This window comes from Corvus hawaiiensis, chromosome 3, assembly GCF_020740725.1.
Source record: "Corvus hawaiiensis isolate bCorHaw1 chromosome 3, bCorHaw1.pri.cur, whole genome shotgun sequence".
Classification (NCBI taxonomy): domain Eukaryota; kingdom Metazoa; phylum Chordata; class Aves; order Passeriformes; family Corvidae; genus Corvus; species Corvus hawaiiensis.
This window is the reverse complement of record NC_063215.1, coordinates 92,715,938-92,738,372: the sequence shown is the minus strand read 5'-3', so window position 1 is coordinate 92,738,372 and position 22,435 is coordinate 92,715,938. Positions and strand designations below refer to the sequence as shown.

Sequence of the window (22,435 nt, the reverse complement as noted above, 5' to 3'; positions counted from 1 at the left end):
AATGCAAGGTATTTACAGCTTGAAAATATTGAATTCTGCGTTACACTGCTGTAGAAACTCCGTACTCTGTCTGAAGATTCATTTGTTATTTAAGTCTAATTCTATTTCTGAAACAGCCTCTTTAAAACTGTATCTGCTTCATCTCTGTGCCAGCCTGGTCTCTCTGATATGACTGATGCTTTGGAAGACATTGCCCTGAAAGGACACTACGCTTGCAGCAGAGCACTTGAAAGCCAGCGAACCTCCATCCATCTTCTCCTTTATGGCATGTGCTGGGATAAACAATGGGGAAATCAGACACTTACTGAGGCTGCATGGAAAAGTGGTGAAGCAGAGTTTCACTGAAAACTTGGTGAGGGTGCAAGGTTACAATTTTGAAGGTGTTCAGTGTTCCAGCCAGATGTATACTTAGCTTTCTGTAAAGAGCTTAGCTACCTTAAATCTGCTTACTTCAGCTCAAGGTGACTGCTTTCAAATTCCTCAAAATTGCAAGAGACCACTACTTGAATGTTAAGGTTAAAAATATGAACCTTTAAAAATCTGAGCCCTTAAAAATCTGAACCTCAGCTTTTGATGAGCAGTAGTCTCAGTCTGCCAGTTCAATACAGTCTTGAACTCTCCACTGTATGAGTGCTACCTGCCTACCCACTAGAAGTAGGTCATTATCATCCATCTGAACAGTAACTCAGAAGTAATGAATGGGAACAATCCCTCTCGGCCTGTACTTGAAGTTGTGATATAGAGGTAAAAAGCTAACCATGCCTTTATAACCTTATTATCCTAACCCTCCAGTCTTACCAGCCTTCATACCTCTAATTAAGCATGCAAAAAATAAATACCTTACTGACAGTTTGTCCTCAGGCTTGGTATGAGTAATCTTACTACATCTGGAAAATTGCTATAAAAAAAGATGTTGTGAAACAATTTTTCATTCTAAGATTTTTTTTTTTTTTATTCTAAATATAACAATTTTTTAAATTAAAAAAATATAACAACATTCTAAGCCAGAGTCACTGTGTCTGAAAGTAGAGAAAAACCTACACACTCCAGTTACAATAAAGAAAAATTTTTAAAAGATGTTAGCAATATTTTTTAAAAGGCAGAAGTATTTGTGTTTTTAAGATCATATCAGTGAAAGATCTAGCAAGCCAAAGTGCTTTCCTTTTCCATTCCAACTAAATCATACACTATTTGGGGTAGAAATTTGGCAGGAAACTCTGTTGTATTATCCCTACATTGTGGCTGGACTGATTTCTTTATCCTTTTTTGATAGATGGATGTCTAGCTGAGCCCTGAATATCCTCAGCAGTGCTGATTCCAAAGCTTCATTTGGCAGCTGGTTTCCTTGGCTATGATTCTCACATTTATAAACTTTTCCCTGATATATAATTCTAAATTTTTCCTCACAATGCTTAGAGCCACTTCCTGCTTGCTTGCTTTCTTAACTAGTGAGAATAATCAAATATTATCTCTTTTTCATTTACTTTCTGCTGCAGGCAATAAGAAGTCACTTTAAACTTCCTGGAATTAACATGATTGGATTAATCTCAACATCATACCATGGGCCTTATTTTGCAAGCCTACCATCAATTTTCTTACATAGCTCAAGATTTAGACAACTTTTTAAAACAAGTATCTAAAACCAGTTACAGTACTTCAGCACATAACCATAAAAGACCATAAACAAGACTAAAGTTCTCCCTTCTCATTATGTATATTTCCATGAATTATGTTGTATAAATTGTTATACTCGCTGATTATGTGGACCTTTCATCATGCTAGAAAATGTAAGAGTTTGCAGAGCTGAAAAATATCAGTGCTGCAGAAAAGAATGACACTGATTGTTGAGACAACAGTTGGAGAGACTGACTCTATAGAGCAAAGAAATTACATAGCAGGTCAGTATCAGTAATGTCACTGAATTGGGAGGCTGGTGTCTTTGTAACCACTACAAGACACTTAAGTAAAGACAAGGAAGGAGAAATTTATTTCAAAGAGAATAAAGACAACTTGGAGAATAGGACAGTGGGCTGTGAATCACCACTTCTGAAAAGGAGATAATTTTAGGAGTCAATGGGGGAACCTAAAACTGGCTAAAATGCTTTGAGAAGCTGTTTCTATATTGGAAAACTACAGCAGACTGTTAGCCATGCAGCACCAAGCTGCATCACTCTAACAGTTCATGGCTGAGGACCCTGGAGTAAAGGAGGCTGAACTGCAGCCTGAATGCAGAAAATGGTAAAGTGAGCTGAGTCCTATCTTTCCTCCAAACAATTCCTACCCTACAGAACCACTAACAGTTTCTTCCTTGGTATGTGCAGAGTTTCATACATTCCCTCCCAAGGTACCCAGTCATAGCCCTTGGCACAGTATAGAACATCTTTTCCAGATAAATTCCACTGGGTGCGTTAGAACACAGAAGTTTCTTTGGTAGACTTAGCCCTGGGTTGGATTTTCACAAAATGATCATCAAATCACAAGTATTGAGCATCTGATAGCTTCTGGCAATTCATCTAAACACATGTTCATCCTGTCTTTGAGCAACTGACTGCAAGGGACTGGTCATCGTAGCTTCATGGCTCAGAAAACAGGATGAATGAATACACAGAAAGATGGATCAGGATAGTATGATTCTGGGAGTCTTTTCTGTTAAGGGGATGAGCACTTGGTTCAGACTGTGCTTGCTCAGGCTTCTGGACACATCACATTCCCATCAAACATGCTTGTATGACTAGTGGGAACTGTAGCAGAATGTGTCCCGTGCAGTCATTAGTCTAATTTGCCAAGGCATTCTCACACTACTAACCTGGTATGCATCTTTCTATTTACCATGTAATTGTTTACATTTTGTCAGTAGTTACACAGTACCAAACGTGCCAAGACCATTCAAATGTTTTTGACCATTTCTCTAGTTCAGTTCCAACCATGAAAAGTAACTCAGCCAATTCCAATTGTAAAAGAACTGCTTCATCTGGCCTTTCATTCCTTGTAGTGACAATTAAATAACTTGTTTTAGAGAAGGAGTGTTATGGCCACTGAACAGAAAACTCACAATTGCCTCAGAGCTGACCTTTCCCAAGTAGCTTTTAGCCACTGTGCCATTTCCTCTGAGCTGTGAACCCTTTAACCCCTGCATGTGCATCGGGTACAGTGTGTTCAAGGAACACATAGTTCTTCTTTTCACTGTAGGACTGTCACTTTTAGGATGTGAGAAATGTGGTTGTTTTTATAAATAAAGGAAGTATGAGTAATTCTGTGAAGCCACGAAGCCCAAACTCTGCATACATATTTGTTCCAACACCTTACATCATTTTAGGTGTTGAAGTTCTGATGTCCAAAATAACATTACTAAAATTACAGTGCTTTTATGCTATCAAGTCCATCTAGAAGAATTGTTTTTCTGACAATAAGGATAAAATTTCCCAAATCAGAATACTGTATTTGCAAGTTTTCTTTTTGTGCCTTCATCTGTCTACTTGTTAATTTGCTGCTAAGCATTACTACCACATACAAACCACCTGGCAACATTGCTCCTGTGTTGAAGAGCCACTAGATACCACCTGACACTGACAAAAGTTTGGACTTGCTGGAATACCTGTATTTGCCTCTCCCACTGGATCATAACTGTAGGTTGCTGTAGGATGCCACATACCTAGATGTGTAGCTGCAACATGTAGGCTTTGATAGAAGGACAGACAAGCCTGCTCTCTGATGGAACTGTCCTCCCAGCTACAGCTGCACAGACGTGCAGTCTAGAGAAAAGCCTCTTTGAAGTCACTCCTGCACAAAATATTTGCACAGCCATCAGGACAGCAGGAAACCTTGTGCTCCTGGGCTGCTGCCTGTTATCATTCAGGTCCTATCTGCTCCAGCCACCTCCAGAAGATTGAAGCACAGGCCACATTAAGCTCAGTGAAAAGTAAAGTTGAGCACAGTGACCTTGAGGAAGAAACTAAGGACAATCTGCATCGCTAGGGCCAAACTTCTGGCCACACAAGCTATCCACCTGAGCCTTGCAAAGCAACAAGGTACCCCACTACACACCTTAGAAAGCCAACAGGTATATGGGACATCTGAGATCAATCAGCAGGAGAAGATAATCGGCTCACCACCAGTAAATAGACACATGTAGATGCTGAACCTCTCAGGCCCTGGGACAATCTGGCAGTATCAATTTCAGAGCAGATATGGGTGCCAGTACACCCTGCTGTTCCTCACTTCCTCACCAGAACACCTTGTTGGAAGGCTTAAAGTGCTCTCAGGATGGGATAGCTAACCTTCAAGTCCTACTGAGTCATGTACAGCCTATAAACAGACTCACTCCTACTTCCATATCACATCTAAGGGCAGCGATGCTTTTGAGGCCGGAATCCCTTATTAAACAAAGGGAATACTGTCAGTGCCTTTTGAGGTTCAGAAACTCTGGATCTTGCCGCCTTTAGACCAAACCAATTAACTATGATGACATTTCAGGTGTGAGAAGCTTTTTTTTTAATATGATTTGAAGATGACAGAACGTATGTTCTTAGGTGAAAGGAGAAGAATCAGGCCAATTAATTAATTTCCTGTATGCTTCTTAGTACAGCTTAGGAGAATCAAGTTCTAATTGGAATGAGGTGCCAGGGAGACCAGAAGCCTTGTTAATACAAATACCTACATAAAGTCACTAATTTAAATGAAATTTATTCTAACCCTAAGTCTGGCCATTTAAGTCTATGGTAAAACTTTCACTGACAAATATGGAAGCAGGCTGAGACCTCACAGAAACTTCTTTTAAAGAACTTCTAAACTTTCACCTCACTGCTTTAAAGCATTTTGCAAGAACATGCACTCAAATGTTTTATACAGCTGGTAAGCTAAAACATATGAGGAAGAAATAACTTGTTCTAAGCCACAGAAGAAATCTGTGTCCAAGCTAAAAATTGGACTCAGTAGTGATATCCTGTTCTTTTCACTGAGCTTTCAAGACCACAGGGCAGAAATTATGCTATCCATGAGTTAAAGCTGTTTGTCTTGTTTATGAAGAAAAGTCGCCATGATGATACTTGTAGCTCTACAGTTTCCCCTATTATAAAATGGAAGATAATTCTTATTTTAAATCATCCATTCCAGTTTAGTTAGTCTGAGATTTAAGTGTTTAATGCAGTTTAAGTAGAGGCCATAGGAACTGTAAACAGCGTAGAGTGTTTAATCAGATCCTTTCAGCTGTAATGTTCAAATACTTAAAGGAAAAAAAAATCTGTAGACACGGCAGAAACACAGAGAAAACACTTCAAGTTTCCTTACTATTTTGCACTACAGAAATCAGAAAGACAAATACTTCTCCTTGAAATGTTTAAGAGTCTCTTTGAAAATAAAACAAAACATGTATGACTACCCAGGTGATTTTCAGCATGTGACCTCTGCTAAAGGTCAGTTCTTTGGAAAAATGATGAAATTGTGTATAAAATCGTAACACAAAAAAAAAAAAAAAAAACCCACCAGCAGAAATTAGACAGTGATAAAATGGCATTGAGGCAGATTTCAGGAAATATATTTTCTTTTTCTTTTCCAGTGTTACATTCCAAGATATTTTTAAATCACAGATATTGAAAACAGATTCCCATACAATTCTTAATAAGTTACAGTAGCCACCAGCGTTAGTGGTTCCTAACATGTGGCAAAAAATATAATACTTCAAACTCAAGCCATGTCATGCTGGTATTTTACCAGCATTCCTCATGCTATTGTTACAATTCCACTAGTTTCATGGCATTTAATTCTCTCTGAATATAAGAACAGAGTATCTCCCTTTCTGATATTGGCAGCAAGCAGTATAATCATAATAACCACAGTACTTTTCATCCCACTGTCTCAAGATACTTTGATCCTTACCTCTGATTTTCGAGATGGAGAAACTCCAACTCAGAGCAACAAGGTGGCTCTCTGGAATCAGCCAGCAGTAAGGTCACTGTAGGGTCTAGAATGCAAAAAAACATCGAAAATTCGAACTTCAAAAATTTTATAAAGCCTACCTGGTCTCACAGACAGAAAACTTACAATTCTAATCAGCTTGCCATGATTTGCCCCACAGTGATGCCCACATGCATCTCCAGGGCAGCATTACCTCCTCACCCTGAAGCTGGGATCACAACTGGACAGACACAGGGAGTACACAGCCGTGCAATTCCCTCAAAGGTGACAGCCTCATGGGGCATCCTGAACAGGGGCAAGTGTCCCTGGGGCACAGAAGCCAGGGAGAAGGATGCTCCCCAGAAAGATGATCCTGTGGTCCTCCCACTTGAGTCTGTACCCTTGGAGAGGAAGGGGCACAGCAATGCTCAATCTGATGTGGGCACACCCACACCAGAGCCATGACCAACCATGTCTGACATGTGGCATATGCCAGTCCTTATCCCCAGGACTGTATCAGATTCAGATGTTAGGAGTGCACACACATTGGGGCAGCATTTAAGTCTTATATTAAAAAGTATAAAATTGATTACTCCTCTGTGATACATTCATAATTATTTAATTAAACTTACTGTTTATACAAACACGTTGAAATAAATCACATTAACAAAACCTACTTGAATTCGTAAGCAACTTACATACAATATTTAATATTTTAAAACTCATCAAACGCTTCATTTAACAATTAATTAACTAGAACATTGAGATAAAAGCCTTAAAAAGAGACTTGAACTATTCATTGAATGTCAACAGAAAGAGATTCTGAAAGAGATCTTGAAAAGCTTGCTGTAAAGCTAAATCAATGTTTTTATCAGGAATCATCCCTAGTTAGCTATTAACAAACAAAGCAGAGTTACACATAAAAGTTCAAAAACAGAAGTCCTGTCATTAACATAGAATATTTTAGAAGCTGCTGCAAACTCCTTATGAGGTGCTATTTACAAAACTGGATGGGTTTTCTGTTCAAAATGGCAAATCACACACTTCCCCAAAAATTCAGTTTGGGAATGACCAAGCATGATTATAAAACTGAATGGGAAAGATGGGGGTAGGTGAAAGACATGACATCTGGGAAAGCTGGATAATAATATTTCAATATTAACATCTATTTTTTACACACACAAAAAAAGTCAAGTCGAGTTTTTAATTTAATTTCAACCTGAATTTGTTTCTTCGGCTTTTTTCAACAGTATCACTTTTCCTTACATTCCATGAGGTTAAAGATATGAAAAAACAAACTACACATGACCAACAGTAGAGAAAGGCTCATTCCAGGACACACAGGGCTGGTTATCTGTCTCCTGCATAAAATACAATACAACAGTGGCTAGAAAACTGTTGCTGACTTAGCTGATGCAAATGTTGCAGGCAAGTTAGACATTTTGGAAAAACCTTCTTACTTTACAAGCGTTATTAATGCACTTCAGATGAAAGCTTTACTTTTCTTAAGCCAGGACAGGATTTCCTGAAGAGCATGATATGTACCTGGAAGGAAAGTTGTCTGTTTTATTTGTATTAAAATAATCTTTTAGATTAGATTTAGTGTTGGATTTAAAATTTAACATTTTGTTAAGATGATCTGATATTTGCCAAACTTCACCACCAAAGTCACAAATGCAATTACAATAATTTGACATTTCTTTTTCATGTATTACCAAGGAAATGTACAGAAATGGAACTAAGCCTAAGCTAAGGGTGCCCATTGCTCTGGCAAAAACACCGATGTCCAAGCCCAGTGTGTTTCTTTTCTTGCAAGGACGTCAGCAGTATATTTAGCACCAGGGTGGAAAGAGGGGAGGTTGGACTAAAAGACTCATATTACACTTTGCAGATCTCATATTCCCACTTTTGTGCCACTCCTGGATTTATGGCCTCATCATTTCATGGTTTGTTTTGAAGTGTTTTGACAGACAATTGCTTGTCTGCCTAAAATTCAAAACCAGCTTTAGTAAGATACACCAGATGCACAAATGAAGCCTTCCCCAGAAAATTATATTATTTTTTCAAAAGGAAGTGGTGGGTTATTTTTATTTGTTTGTTTTTAAGTCACAAAAAGCAGACAAAGTAGCAAATGAAAGAGGAAATAATTGTATATACAATAAATGTGATCATCTCTGCTGCATATATTCAGCCTAATTAAATACAGGGTTACTCTATATGAGATCAGATGAGGCCTTAGTCACACACAGAGTTAAACATAGTGGTGCTGTTGAGACACTAAAAGATAAGATATTGCTGCTGACCACAGAGGGCAAATTACAATTAAGTACACCTCTTTCTGGGAAGTTTGCCAAGGAAAAACCAGGGAGAGGTGGCCATTACTGCTGCTTTGCTTAAGCTAGAGAAAAAATGGAGATGTAGTTGCTCTGTTACCAACTGAGCACTTGCACTCAGAGTACAAAGCAAATCAGTGCTAATGAGACAAATCAGGAAACCAGCTCTGAGAAGGAGTTCAAAGCACAGAAGTAGAAATGCTTCAGCTCTCTCTGTGTTATCAGCTTAGCACTGGGATAGCTGCACCACTGCTGGCTGTTGCTCTGGCATGGTGCTATTTTTTGCATACTTAAAAACAGAAAACCATAAACAAAAAGTACAGATGTGGAGTTACAGCAGAAGAAACGAGGGAGGTTGAAGACACAAAAACAAAGCTTGAGCAGCACATTTACTTTTGATGAAAGGGGTACCAAGAAGAGCTGAAACCATGGAGGTAGAGTGATAACAGCAGAACACAATAAAGAATATTCATATAGAGCTGAATTTCCTCAGCAGGCAAAGGAGAAGGACAGATAACAACCTTGGCCACAGTGACTATAACGTGTAAAGGATGAAAACCCAACCTACCACTGCCCATACTGGACTCAAGATTTATTCTACTCGAGGACCCAAATTGACAGAAAGAACATTGCTAATGGCAGGAAGATATCACGTCCTACATTGCTTCAGTACTTTGTTGCTTCCTTGCAGAGAAGCTGTGTGATTCAGCAAGAAACAGACTATTCTGACTTTTCAGTCAAGATATCTTTCGAAATTTTCTACAGGTCTTTGCTGGTAATACAGAGTACTAATTTTTCCATACTTAAGATAAAGAGGACTGACTGTCACCTGCAGCCTGAGCATGGTCTGCAGCATTGACACATTCCTGCCATATTCTGTGGTGGCACCTAAGCAGAGGGGGACACTTCAGCATCAATCTCTCATGTACCATGGCAAGCAACTTACCTCCCCAAATGCATCCCTGACTGGGTAGTTTTGTTCTGGGTCCAGTGTTAGCTCCAGTTAGCCTCTCTACCATCCCGGTAGCTACAAGATTTCTTTTCTATAATTTTTCATTATATTTTCAATGTGAAAAGTCATCATTAAACGACATAAGTTAGACTATGCCCTACAAAATTCTTTAGTATATCTTTATGTCTGGATCAATGAGCCTTTACTTTTTTCTTCTTTTTTTTATGTGTGAGAAAAATCCCTTTTGGTGTAAAAAGAAAATACTGGGAGTTTCCTCTTGCATGATTTCCTGAGATCCTTGGTAACCAAAGATCATTTATATTACTGTCTCTTACCATCTCTCCGCCTCTCACAAGGCTGGGCATCCAAGTTGTACCCAACTGTGGCTAATCAAACAAAAATTTCACAAGGTACAAAATAATACAGATGGAAAAGTCCAATTTGAAGCCTCAATTTCTACATAAGTTCTGCTTTGTCATTTTTGCCAAGATGAGTTGGACCTATGGGTCTTCTCTCGAGAGACTTCCCTTTTCAGTGTCACCAAAACACTGGAGCCAGCACTTCACAGGGGTCTCTGGTGCAAAGAAAGCAACGTCACAGGTGTGCTACTGAAGCCAAACTCATTCATTAGTCCAAGGTCTCCTTTTAACTCAAATACTGCTTCATAATGAATAAAAGTTTGGCACCCAAAATTTGCTTAACAGCATAAACCAATATTTCCATGTGGTTTCTATAAACTCTCAATCCAGGAACAACATTCAAGGGTTTAATTGCACAAAAGGCAACATCACCAACCTGTCACTCTGGATGACCTGTATTAACACTGAGTGTCAAATCACCTGCAAAAAACAATACCACTGTGAAAAAATAATCTGTCTTGACCTCAGTGCACATTTGTCTATGTAATGTTATCAGAAAGTTCAGAAATTTGAAACATCTCATAAATAAAGCAAGCATTAAAATCATTTGGAAGTACACAAGGAAGTGAGTGTTTCACTGTTCTTTGGCAGCAACGTTTTCCATGAGTCCTTTCCCAGCCTGACCATGCACAAGGCTGTAGGACTGAAGCAGAAACTGGTTAAAATATGCATGGGCACGTGTGTGTGTCCATGTTTATACACATGCACACACAATTCTAAGCATGTGCGAAGGAAAGAATGGGCGTAGGAAAGATTTTAAGAAAGCTTTTCTGCAGGGCAAGCCTAAGGAAGTCAGGGACAACTGCTCTCAGTAAACTGATCTGAGATTAAGAAAAAAAGGAAATGGTTGCCTTTGATGAAGGAGTTTAGAATAGGTACAGCTGCATTGAGCAGGAACAGGAACTTTGTAATAAAAACACTCTGATGTGGCATTTACCCCAAAACACCGTTGAGTAAAAATAAATACACATCCACAAAGCTTGGACTATTCTGGTGCTGTTTTCATCACTTCAGAGCATCACAACATCTGGGGTGCACTGGAAGTTAAATTTCTAGTGATTATTTAGGGTTGTTGCAACCAGTTACTGGACATTTGTGTCTTTTAGGTAGCTGCATACAATGTGAATCAATTACAGCATCTGTGAGCAACAAAGCTCTGCAGTAGCAGCCAGTCAGTTAAGGGAAATTAGTTCCCAGATCCAGGACCTATATCACACACATTCCTTGTTGGGTTCATCTCTTTTTCTTATAAAGGTTGTTTGTATGGATTGCTACTGTCCTAAAGTCACACAAACTGAAGTCCTCTTGTTCTCACTCATTTGGGCTACTTTCTTCCAGTCCAGTACAGCTGTCAGTCAGGGTGGGATCTCTTTGAGAGCAACAAATGAGCCAGATGCATAGTTCAATGGCCAGACACTTCAAGTCATAACAAGCTAGTGAAGCGAGCTAATTTTGCTTGCAAAAGAGTTAGCCTTTATTAGCCACTAATACCACTTTTTGCCCTGCATAGCCCTTTAACCAGCTGCAGCTCCATTGACATCACATTTTGGAAAGATTACTAGTGGCACGTCTGGTTATAGAAAGCTTAGAGGGCTTCCTAGAGCAGCTACCACTTATTAGGACATGAATGAACTTAATCTATCTGATGAGGAATGAACTTAAGTTACTACACTGTAGGCATTCATATGGGGTAAATATTGTCACTCAGACCACAAATTCTGCAAGATATTTTTGCCTTTTTATATGTTTATCACGTGTATATATGAGTAGTGTAGATCAAATTCATATTAGTAACTTAGAACTGATGGAGAACATGTACAGAATTGCATATATATATATATATATATTTATATATGCACTTATGCCATGATATTTAGTCCTGGGTTTAGAGGGAGTGATGAAATTGTTGGTACTTTGTATTTTTCTTTCTTCTCCACTTATATAGAACCGAGGAGAGTCAGTAGTCTGCACTCATAGACTCACTTCAGATACGTTCTGCATTAATCACTAGAATTTACAAACCTTGGCTAAATCAGGTGTGATTACATTTTTTTTTTCGTATGGAAGTGTGCAGTGATACCTTACAACTTTGTGATATTGCTGTAGATTAAAAATCACAAATTAACCTGCTGATCTAGAGGATAGACAAAAGATCAAATCTGTTTTAATCAGCTATGGCACTCCCTGCACAGCAAAACAGTAGAAGCTCTTAAGACTCTAACCAGCTAAGTACAGGCAAACCCTCTTGATTTCATTTCAAAGGGTTCAAAGTCTAAGTAAAGAGCAAAATTATACTCTATTCTGCATAATGTTTAAAGAAATACAGTACAAGGAAGCTGCACAAGTTGCAATGATGAGAGGGAGAAGAGAAAAAGAATCTCAAAAAAAAAAATAGTGTGTTAAACAAATCACTTGCAAGTTTTCATTAATTTTAGTCTAGCTTTGAAAAAGAGGGAGAACAGCAAGTATTGTAGGTTCTCAGTCAAGTTATTTAGGTGGGGAATCCAAACCAGTTGCATTTTTTAGCAAATATAATCATAAAGAAGACTCACAAAGGCAACTAATGTCTAAAAGTAGTAAAAAGGCCAACAAAGGAAAGACAGGGAGATAACTTTATTTTAAGAGTTGCCTACCTCAAAAAAATCAGGGTGTGGGGCCCTGCATACTGGGAACGTGCCTCAGTCACTGGAAGTAATGGTCCTGCTGTTTCCCAAAGCACAGCAACACCATGCCTCTCCTAGGGCAGCAAGAAGTCTCCCTACAGATGGACGGCAGTATCAGCATCATTGTGATGTCTTCTATTTTAAATTTTTCTAGTCTGCTAAATAAGGAGTAGGTCCTGAAAGGATGTGTTTCTCCTGGATTATAACAGCAATAACGTACAAAAGCAATAATATGCTCTCTTATAGCTAGGACGCTTAACATACTTGAAACCGAAACTGAGTAAAAACAATGAAGAAGGTTGAATTATTTCCTTTAATGTCACTGATATTTTCTGTGGATCAGAGGCACGGTTAGCAATATTTATAACATCAACTTTTCACCATTTAGAAAACTGTAAGGAAGGCCTCCCTGGGACCAAATTGGAAATTCTGGTGAACATATTTCAGTATGGAGCAGCTGACACATGGAATCAAACCACAATTTAGCATTCATGGGTAGAATGTATGATCACTAAAAGCATACCTGAGCAAAACGAGGGAGCCAATCCAACCAGACTACAAGGTGTGTCAACAGAAATAATAAGTATGTGCCCCTTGACACAGGATGAGGAGGGATGTTCTCCCTCCTTCTGTCACATACCAGCACAGCTTTGATAAGAAAACTGTGGCTATATATCTTACCCATGGTTACACCAAAGAGGATTTGTCTCTGCCTTTCCTCCTGATCACATTCTACAAAGTCTACCATAATGGATTCTCACCCTGGAAGTTATCAATGAGTGCAGATGCAATCATCCTCTTTTTGCAATTAGGCTGGTCAAGTTCCTACACAGCATTTGAATGCGTAGACCCTTAAATACTTCTCTTGTACGGAAAAGGAAAGAATCCAGCAGGAAAAATCCCAAACATCTAATGGAAATGCAATTCCTCTCCCATCTTAGCAACACCAATTCTCCTCACCAGTGCCACAAGCAATATCTACCTTTGCATTTTTATTTCACCTGTAAGCACAGAAATATCTCATGAATGCAGGGCTGGTCTTCTAACTAGCTAATTGCTTATACCACCCAAAGTAAAGCTGAAACACAGCATGACAGCTCATCTGCCAGCTCATCTGGCAGGTCTGCTGTTCCCAGTACTGGTACCACACAGAGAAGGCAAGAAGGTGAAGAAAAAGGGTTGTGCAGGAAAAGCTGCAAGAAAATACCTAGCTTGCCAATTCCGCTTGCAAACAAACAATAGCTATTAAAGGTGAAACCTGCTTTGTACAATATACAGAAAGAGAAGAAACACTTTAGAAAGGACATCTGCTGCAGAGTAGCAGGAGCAGAAATTGCCATCAAGACTGTGCAGCTGGCTAACATCACTGGTGAAAAACAAAAACAATCTTCTAGGGAAAGCAAAACAGCAACCAAACCTAACAACAGGGTTAAAACTAAAGTGAAGAGAGATAACACTTCCTATAGGTGCAACACACTTGCAACTGAGGGGAGCAGCAGAGAAGGGAAGCCATGCTGATACCATGTCCACAGAAAACTGATCCTCAGAATACATTTGCCATGTACCACAGACATAATAAGTGTCGTCTGCACCGTGAGATGCTGCCAGAGATACTGATGGTCTCAGCAAGTTTCTGGATTTGATGTATCAGGAACTGAGTTGCCATTGACCCACACGGAAAGGACAAACCTGAAAGGAGGGATTAGGATTGGCACAGGCAACATGGGTTAACTTTGTACAATGCTAAAAATCAGGCTGAGATTTTTGTTTGTATTTCCTCTCTCGCCACCCTCCTGAGCTCTCATTATTAAAGAGGGAAGAACAATGTCAGATCTCACACAGAGTCAGCACGGCATGAGACAGGGAGTCTGTGCTAAAGCGATTTTATGGATATGCGATTGCAAATGAGGTAAAAACTTCCCTACAACTGCAGCCCTTCTGCTTCCAAGGCATTCCCAACCTCTGGGGGTTATTGACATTTACCTAAGGACTTCTTTTCTAAATAACTAGAAAATTGCAGTGATCTGGATCTGTCATAAACAGGCAGTCATAGTCTAATGTGGGACACTACTCAGTTGGATACCCAGGCAGTCTGCAAGAAGAGAAGCCCTGCATCTGAGGCTGGAGCAACAAGAGGGATTTTGCATTCCTGTTATCTCCTATGCAGTCAGCTCCTGGCCACAGAAAACATGCAGTTGTGCTTTAATTGGGGATTTAATTTGGAGAGATTGTAGCTACATGAAATCTCTTTAGACAGGGATCTTCCCTGCCACCTCCCACAGAAAATGAGTGTTTGGAGTTATATGTCTCAGGTCATATTAGCAGAGCAATTTGGCTATCAGTTGGAAGGATATTCAGGGGACTTATCAGACTGTAAAATACTGAAGTGTGATGACCATACAGCAAGTGCCCTCACCTGTGGCTTGCCAGACAGAAACTTTGAGTCATGAAAGCAGAAGCTGGCCATGTATGTGAGAGAGTGAGCCATGCATGCCCATCTCCAGCCCATTAAACAACCTGCCACAGCAGAGCCGGGCTGCAGCACTGGTGCAGCTTCACTTTCAGTGAGTCAAATCAGTCAGAAGCTGTTTATCCTGTTCACTGTGTATTAACTTGATGCTTATGCGACACAGGCTCTTTCATAAGTTGTTCAGCAAGGGGTTTTGGCAACGGTTTCATGTTACAAGGCTTCTTTTTATATCCCCTGCTGCCTTTTCAAGGCTCTATCCACCCATTCCTTACAACTATTAATAAAGTATCCCTTCCTCCAGCTGTCAGACCAGGCTTTACAGTCCGTTTTTAAGCTATTGTTGCACTTCTAACAATTAAGACTTCACAGCTTATGCTGGTTTTTTTTCTCCTAAATCCAAAGTGCATTTTTAAAGGAGCTATATCAGCTGACATCTTGTTCTAAAAATAGGTAATCAAAAAGATAAAACCTGATGAAATGCTTCCAGGGCTTTTTTTTTAGTTCAACTCACGTATTTCTCGCAAACGCATTTTCTTCAGCAACACAAACTGTACTTCTCTGTGTTATCAGGAAAGAATTTGAGGGGAAAGTTAATTCTAAGCCAAGTATCCTGACAGAGCCATGCTCATGCTGTCCTTTTAGAAGGCATGTCCTCTTGCTACCCCTGCATTGGGTAGATTGACCCACACAATGGCCAGAGAAGTGGAATACATAGGTTATTTATGCTTTATAATATATATACTGTAGCTGTTACACCTATTCCACATATGGTACAGTCAGCACTGATCTCACCACCGTCTCACCAGAAGACCATATCTAAATCTTAGGTAAAGCTCTAGGGCAATTAAAAGGTTAGGGAAGAGTAATGGAGAGACAAGGTGATGTCACTGCTCAGCTTTACTTCCTTCAGCCTGCACCACGGCCAGGTACACATTCCGGTTTCTAGCACAGCAGTACCCAAATCTTGTCACCTCGATTCAGAAAACCAAAGATCAGACACTGGGACAATGAAAAGTGAACAAGGATTTTGATTGCACCCGGTTTTTTCTTCTTTTGTCTTTCCATGTCGTGTTGACAAACCACACAAACAACTGAGTTTCCCTTTCAAGGCACCCTACTCCAAAACTTCTCTGGTTTGAACCCTTAAAAAATGGAGGTGCTCAAAATAAACAATCACTTTGAATACCTTGGCCTATATCCCAGTAGGGAGTGAATCTAGTCACGTACACAAAAACCTTCAAACTACACAAATATGAAGAATTAGAACAATAAAACTGCAAAAGGCAATATGGAAACAAAAACAGCATGATGCAGCAACCAAGATCATGTAGCTCTCACTTAGCTACTTAAATTGTAGTTGATCCTACTTGGTTTGTTAGTCCCTGCTGTGAGCCTAAACCCCCATTAGTTTTCTCTTCTTTGAAAACAACCCAAAACACAATTCTTACACCATCAAGTTTAAAATATGTCCATTAAGAGCAATACTCCGTGTTATGTTTTACCTGTGCTGCTTCCTTTTTCCTGTGAAGGAATCCCAGATTTCTCTTATCCACTGCTGACTTTCTCTTTCCTGTTGGCTCAGCCTTTCAGAGGAGTTGCTACCTCTGCAGTTCAGGTACCATTTTTTTATTTAATGAGAACATAAAGCTGTACAAAAAGTATATACTTGATTAGTATTATTCTTTCATCTAAGCATACTCATTCACAAAAAAAAAATGCATGGCCAGAAGTAACAGGAAGCCTCAGTACTTGAACAATAAAACCACTGAAAGAAAAAGTTTTACAAGCCAGCTCTGGTGCACAGACCACAATGGAAAAACTGTTAGATTAAACTACTTTCCTTGTCTAGGATGGAAAAAGGATGAGACAAAGAAAGAATAAAATTAATCCTTGTACAACCTTATCATAATGAGAGTTGAAAAAATATGGACATTTAATCCTATAAAATACATTTTTATTCAACATTTTTTTCCTAACTTGGGATGATTACGTAAATATCAACTGTTTCGTTTTGTTGGGACTTTTTAAAAGAATTTTCAATAAGAAATAAAACTTCAGGGTTATTTTGGGAAGACATTCCAATTTTTAGTATTCATGAATAGAAAAACATTGTTTCAATTTGCTAGGCTCTTTTCCTATTGCATTTTTCATGAGACCCACAGGAGTGACCGTCTGCATCCATCATCTTCTATGGGACAATGACAGCCATAATGTACCAAGTTGCCCAAAGAAAACCATGATTCTGATGCTTAGTGGCCAATACCAGTTGGCAAGCAAGCTCAGACCAGTAAAGAGACTGGGAGCAATAGGCATGCAAAATATAAATTGACTAAAGAAATACGCCACAAAAGGGAAATGCACAATTTATTCAAAACTAAATAGTCTTATAATGGAAGCACAATGTTAAAAAAATTAATTTATTTTCATAGCATGTTGATTTTTCGGAAGTTGCTTTAGAATGTCATCCTGCTGGCAAATTCCTGCCCTGTCCAGATCTGTCCCTTTCAATCCCTGGTATTTTATATTCCCTAAAAGATGATTCTGTTGTCAAAATCACCCTTGAATATGAGGCAAAAAGCAGGTTAGGGCACAACTAGTAAAGAAGCTATAGCAATATTTTCTTAAGGTCTATTCAAGAAATGCTCTGTGTTAGGGTTAGCATACAAAACTTAGACTTCTGAATATTTAGGTATCACAATGCTGTTGTAATAGAGGGAGGCAGGCCAGTTTGCTAATTAAAATATACAGAACTGGCAAAACATCCCCTAACTTCTTTGTCTGCCACTGACCTACTGTAGCCCTGCTGAAGTTATTTTAACTATATTTGAAAGGTCTTTTAGGGTACCTATTTTCTTCCACAAGATGCACAAGATGTAACTCAAGTCTGTGTAATAGTGAGGAAATCCACACTCAGAAATGGACTAGAAAAAATGGAAACAAATATAACAAATGCATACTTGATGCTGTTCTCTAGCCCTCTGCTTGATTAAATAATATGCCCTTCCTCTTGCAGTTGAATTGAGTGGTTCTTGCATCACACTGTAGGAGTTTTATCACATTGAAATTGGTTTTCCCAGCATGATTTAACATTATTTTATTTTTAAAGCAGTTTTTTAATAGAAAGTTAAAACAATCTCATGAGAGAAATTTTCACAGCAAATATTCCTCTTGGGTTTTCTCAGGTATTTTCTTCATCCAGACCAGATTGCTGCACACTTCCTCATAACACAGGAGCTGAGGAGAAGAACAAGAGAGGAAAGAGTTTACACTCTTGAAATGCCCACAGTTGTCTCAGACAACCTGGAGGCCTATCGAGGCTCAGAGCCACTGTATTTTGTAGTCAGATGAAAATGCAGCTTGAAGTTGGGCAGGAAACAAGTTTCATGAGCCCAAACCACAGATTGCATGCCTGCCTTCACCATCCAACTCACCCAGGGTTGAAATCTGGGAGACACCATTTGGGAGAGCCCACAATGGCACTTCCAATGCACAAGCTGTGTTGTCCATGGGCAAAAGGAAGGCAGGGTCTCTGAGTGCCAACATACAAAAGGAGCCTGTATGCATGAGAGCTCTTATCACTGGCAGGCTCTAGGACTTGCAAAGTCACAGCAATGAAGCCCAAAATACATATATATGCAAAACAAGCCACAAACTTTCCACCCTGATGAAAGCACAATGAGGAAAATCTTTCCGACAGATTCACAGCTGGCTTCAATCTACAGCCTAAGCATATCTAATGGGTTGCTTTTATCAGAGAAGCTCTCACAGGGTTCTGGCTGCTACTGAGGGCAGTTTGCCACTGTGCAGACCCCTCAACAAAAGTCTGAGAGGACACTGTGTACTCCCTACACAAACTGAGGCATGGGGAAATAGAGACCATCTGCTCCAAATTCTGGCCCCACTTGCACCTTTATTAAACCATTCCAGCTCCTAAGGTCTTACTCCAGCTAATGTAGCTGCCATATGATAGTATCAGAAAAATGCAAGATGCTCCTCTCAAAAAATCTTACTTCTTCTTGTATCACTCTCAGAAGTAAATTAAAGGATTCTACCCATGTGCACACAAAGTAACACCTGGTCTCAAACTCTCCTGGGTGTAACTCCGGCTTCTCTAGAGACAAGAATTTTCTGTTAGGAAGAGGCTTAAGAGAAGCTACCACATTCAGCAAAAGCAAGACCTTTATCTTCTACAAGCTATTAAAAGAGAAAAAAGTTCAAAACACCACATACATTTATGAATATTTGCATGCTGGGGGCTTGATGAGAAGTTATTGTGTGCATGTCATGTTGTAAGTAAAAAGTACTTCAAATATATATTACTTTATTTTTCCCCCGTGGTTTACAGATTTGTCCTGGGACAATAGATGTTTACAGAGGAGGGGGATATGTCTGTGATTAAGACGGCTTTCAGCTCTTCTTCCTACAGATACCCTGTGGATATTGCTGTACTCTCCAGAATCCAAGCTTCCACTTAAAAAACAATGAAGTTTCTAGCCCATCTGGGTTTTCGGAAGCAGAATGTAAACAGATGTACTGTTGTCTTATTTTAGAAGCTATAGCAAGCCAGACTGAAACAATAGCACTAAGAAATGTCAACTGCTCCCATTCATCTCAGTGGGGTGGGGTGTTAACTTTGAAGCCTAATTGTGACCACTTTAAAGTCAGCCTTTTAACCATTTCACTGCTATTACTACACCAGAAACTCCAAAGTAATGAACTTACCCAGCCTCTGTATTTGTATGCATTACTCCAAGACCTTCCATTCACTTGAAAAGAGCACTGCATTACAAACGAGCTAGTTTGAATATTCTTTTACTTAAGAAGTTAGCTGAATTGTTTGCTACTGTCTTTCAAAATTAGGGTTAAAAGAAAGTCAAGGGTGAAAGGTTAGATTCATTGTTGTTGCTCTCAAAAGTGCAACACGTGGGATTTCATGCTTTTTGCTTTGATCAGGGTGCCCGGATGGCAGTTCATTTCAATAAACTGACAAACAGCTACATACAAAACTAAAAGTAATGACTAATCAAGTAACACTGCATCATCGATCAGGAGTAAAAAAAAAAAAAAAAGAAAAAAACAAAACTTCCTAATGATGCTGTAACATATACTTGCAAGAATAAAAAAGGGGAAAGAGGAAAAGGGTCTTCATTTTCAGGAAATTATAGTTGCCATTACCTTAAATCCAAGGTGTATTAGGCCTGGTTCTGAGTATACAGAGAAACTGTCCCTCTAAAGTTATTTTACATCCCATTTCCAAGAAGCTGCTGCATTCTACATCAGTGGTCACTCTGAACTCTGCATGTGAATTTTCCTCCAGGACCAGCAGTTGAAGACTAGCAGCTCTACACACACATTTTTGTAACCATTACTTCAGATGCTCTAAGAACTAATGCTGGACATTATAAGGGCAAGTTATTCTACTCTAGCTTATGTTTCTGAGCATCCAGAATCATGCTGACGTGCAGCTGAACTCTGAGTCACAGAAGTCATGGTGCTGCAGGGCATGATGGAGATGCCTGGCTGGATTTGGTGGTGCTGTTTGCCACACACCTGCTGTCTCTCTGCCCAACCAGCCCTCCTGCCCACCTCCACTGCAGGACATCTCTGCATGCCTGCCCACTGTGTCTGCCACAGGTCATGGGTGACACAGGACTGCTGCAAAGCAATATATGCACTGCATTAACACTTCTACAGTTGCATCTATACTGACAATCCTTTTAACCTCTCATCTTCTTCCTAATATAACACATATTAGGCTGAGAAGTCAACACTAACATCACCACTGCACTACCCTGGCCATCATTAGTACATCCATGTTAGGCACCCTAACTGGATAATCCTGACATGTCTCAAGATGCCCTCATTGCATCTACAGCCACCAGCTCAGGGGAAGCAAAACAGGAAGGGCAGTACTTCAGCTACATGACAGAGCTATGGGGATGGCATCACCTTGAACCTTGAACAAGCAGCTGGGACAGGAGTAACCTCTCTAGGTCATGGAACAGCAACTGGAAGAAGGTAAGGTGGAAGGATCTGCATAAGCCATGCTATATTTACTGCAAGATACTACTTGAGCACACATTCTCACTCCTGAATAAAACTGTCTTTACATGGGAAGGCCTTGAATTGATGAGTGCTACGTGTGGTAAAGGGATAAGGTTATTTTGGTAGAAGGGGAAAATTTTCCTGCCTACACAATGCCTAGGTGTTTGTGCAAACAAAGCCCTAATTCATGCAGTGCAGGTTCTTTTGCCTGCTACAACAGACAATACCCCGACATTGTTATTAGTAAGTTATGAATGCACAATACTTCCATGTGTAAATTCCACTGTTAGCTGGATGTTAGGGTGTTTGAAATTTGCCCTGCTACACACCAGAAATCACCAGATACACACCCCTCTGTTGTCAAATATTAGTACTTCCTAAATCTTGATCTTTAAACTGCAACATAGAATGTGTAAAATGCTCATGACATAAAACTGAAAATAAACCTCTGCTTTCACTTAAAACCTGTGAGCACTGACTCCACACACAAAAGGCCTGGTATGGAAAGACAGACAGGCACCTTCATTTTCTATTAACTTCAATCAGCTGCAGCAAAGTGATTGGATCTCTACAGAAGGTGCTGAATAAGATCATATATAAATTCACAGAAGTGTCTGAGTGCTGTTGAACATGTTTTCTGCAGATGCTTAGAGGTGCAGAACAAAGGCAGCTGAAAACAGACTTGGTAAGTTTACAATTTTACTTTATCAGTGTATTAAATTCCCATTCAACATCCATAAGGCACCACGCACTTGTTACAGAAAAAATAAACAGCCTCATAAAAACTAGACTTGCCACTCTTTGCTTTGCCTTGCATCCCTCTTCTTTTCAACTGTGAGCAAGTAAAACAACCCCCTGACAGCTGGATGTGCAGAAGTCTGTGCCAGCAGTGTCCTGGTCTGGAGCATCACTGCAGGCTGGAATGCTGACGCTGGCAGGGCTGCCACTGCGTTTACTTAACACTCATTTCTCTCAGTCTGCTTCAGACCAGAAATGCAGGCAATGAAAACCTATTCAACCTTTGGGAACCTCGGTCGTAGCGGTTTAGCAGAGCAGGGTTTGTGCAGGTACATGAAAGAGGCATTCAGAAGACACTCCCATTCCAGGGAGGCAGAAAGAGAACCCCCAGCTGTCTCTGGTTACCTTTTATTGGCATGAAAAGCAAGAGGCAGGAGGGGCAAGGTTTCAGGACAAATGAAAAACAAGCTTTCTAAGATTCACTGTTCAACCTCAAAACAAAAGCTCAGCGAATTCAAGCTACAGGATCTTAGTTCCATTTCTTTCAGTTTAGTACAGAGACGAGAATGAAAAAACTGCTTCAAGTAGTGGATTAAACATTAATCTGAAACAGAATTAGAGAGAAAAAAATATACATTATGAATTCAGCTAGTTTCCTAGACAAATAAAGAGCAAATTGGCAAACACATGAGAAAGTTTACCATGTCAGTAAGTATCCAAGGCTCTTTGGTTAAAAACATTTACACCACGATGACAGCTGGACAAAACAGCTGTCACAGAGGCATTATTAAGTAGAGGGTGTAATCTGTAAACATTCACCACCCAAATTAAACCAAGGTCTGTTGAGATGGAGGAGAAATGCCTCATTTCAGAAGGCAAGCCCAATGGCTGCAGATAGCCCAGTGGTACCTTCCAGAGGAAGC

General features: G+C 39.7%; 1 long non-coding RNA gene across 1 annotated transcript in view; it reads right to left on the bottom strand.

Moving 5' to 3' along the window:
- The window catches only part of LOC125324078, a 30,370-nt gene extending 8,255 nt beyond the window's left edge, over nt 1-22,115 (bottom strand). Inside the window, exons 1-4 of the long non-coding RNA XR_007202793.1 lie at nt 21,918-22,115; nt 17,687-17,963; nt 16,232-16,376; nt 5,875-5,959 (exon numbers count right to left, since the gene is read on the bottom strand). This is a non-coding gene — a long non-coding RNA (uncharacterized LOC125324078). The remainder of the gene's footprint in view (nt 1-5,874; nt 5,960-16,231; nt 16,377-17,686; nt 17,964-21,917) is intronic.
- Between the last annotated feature and the right edge of the window lie 320 nt (nt 22,116-22,435).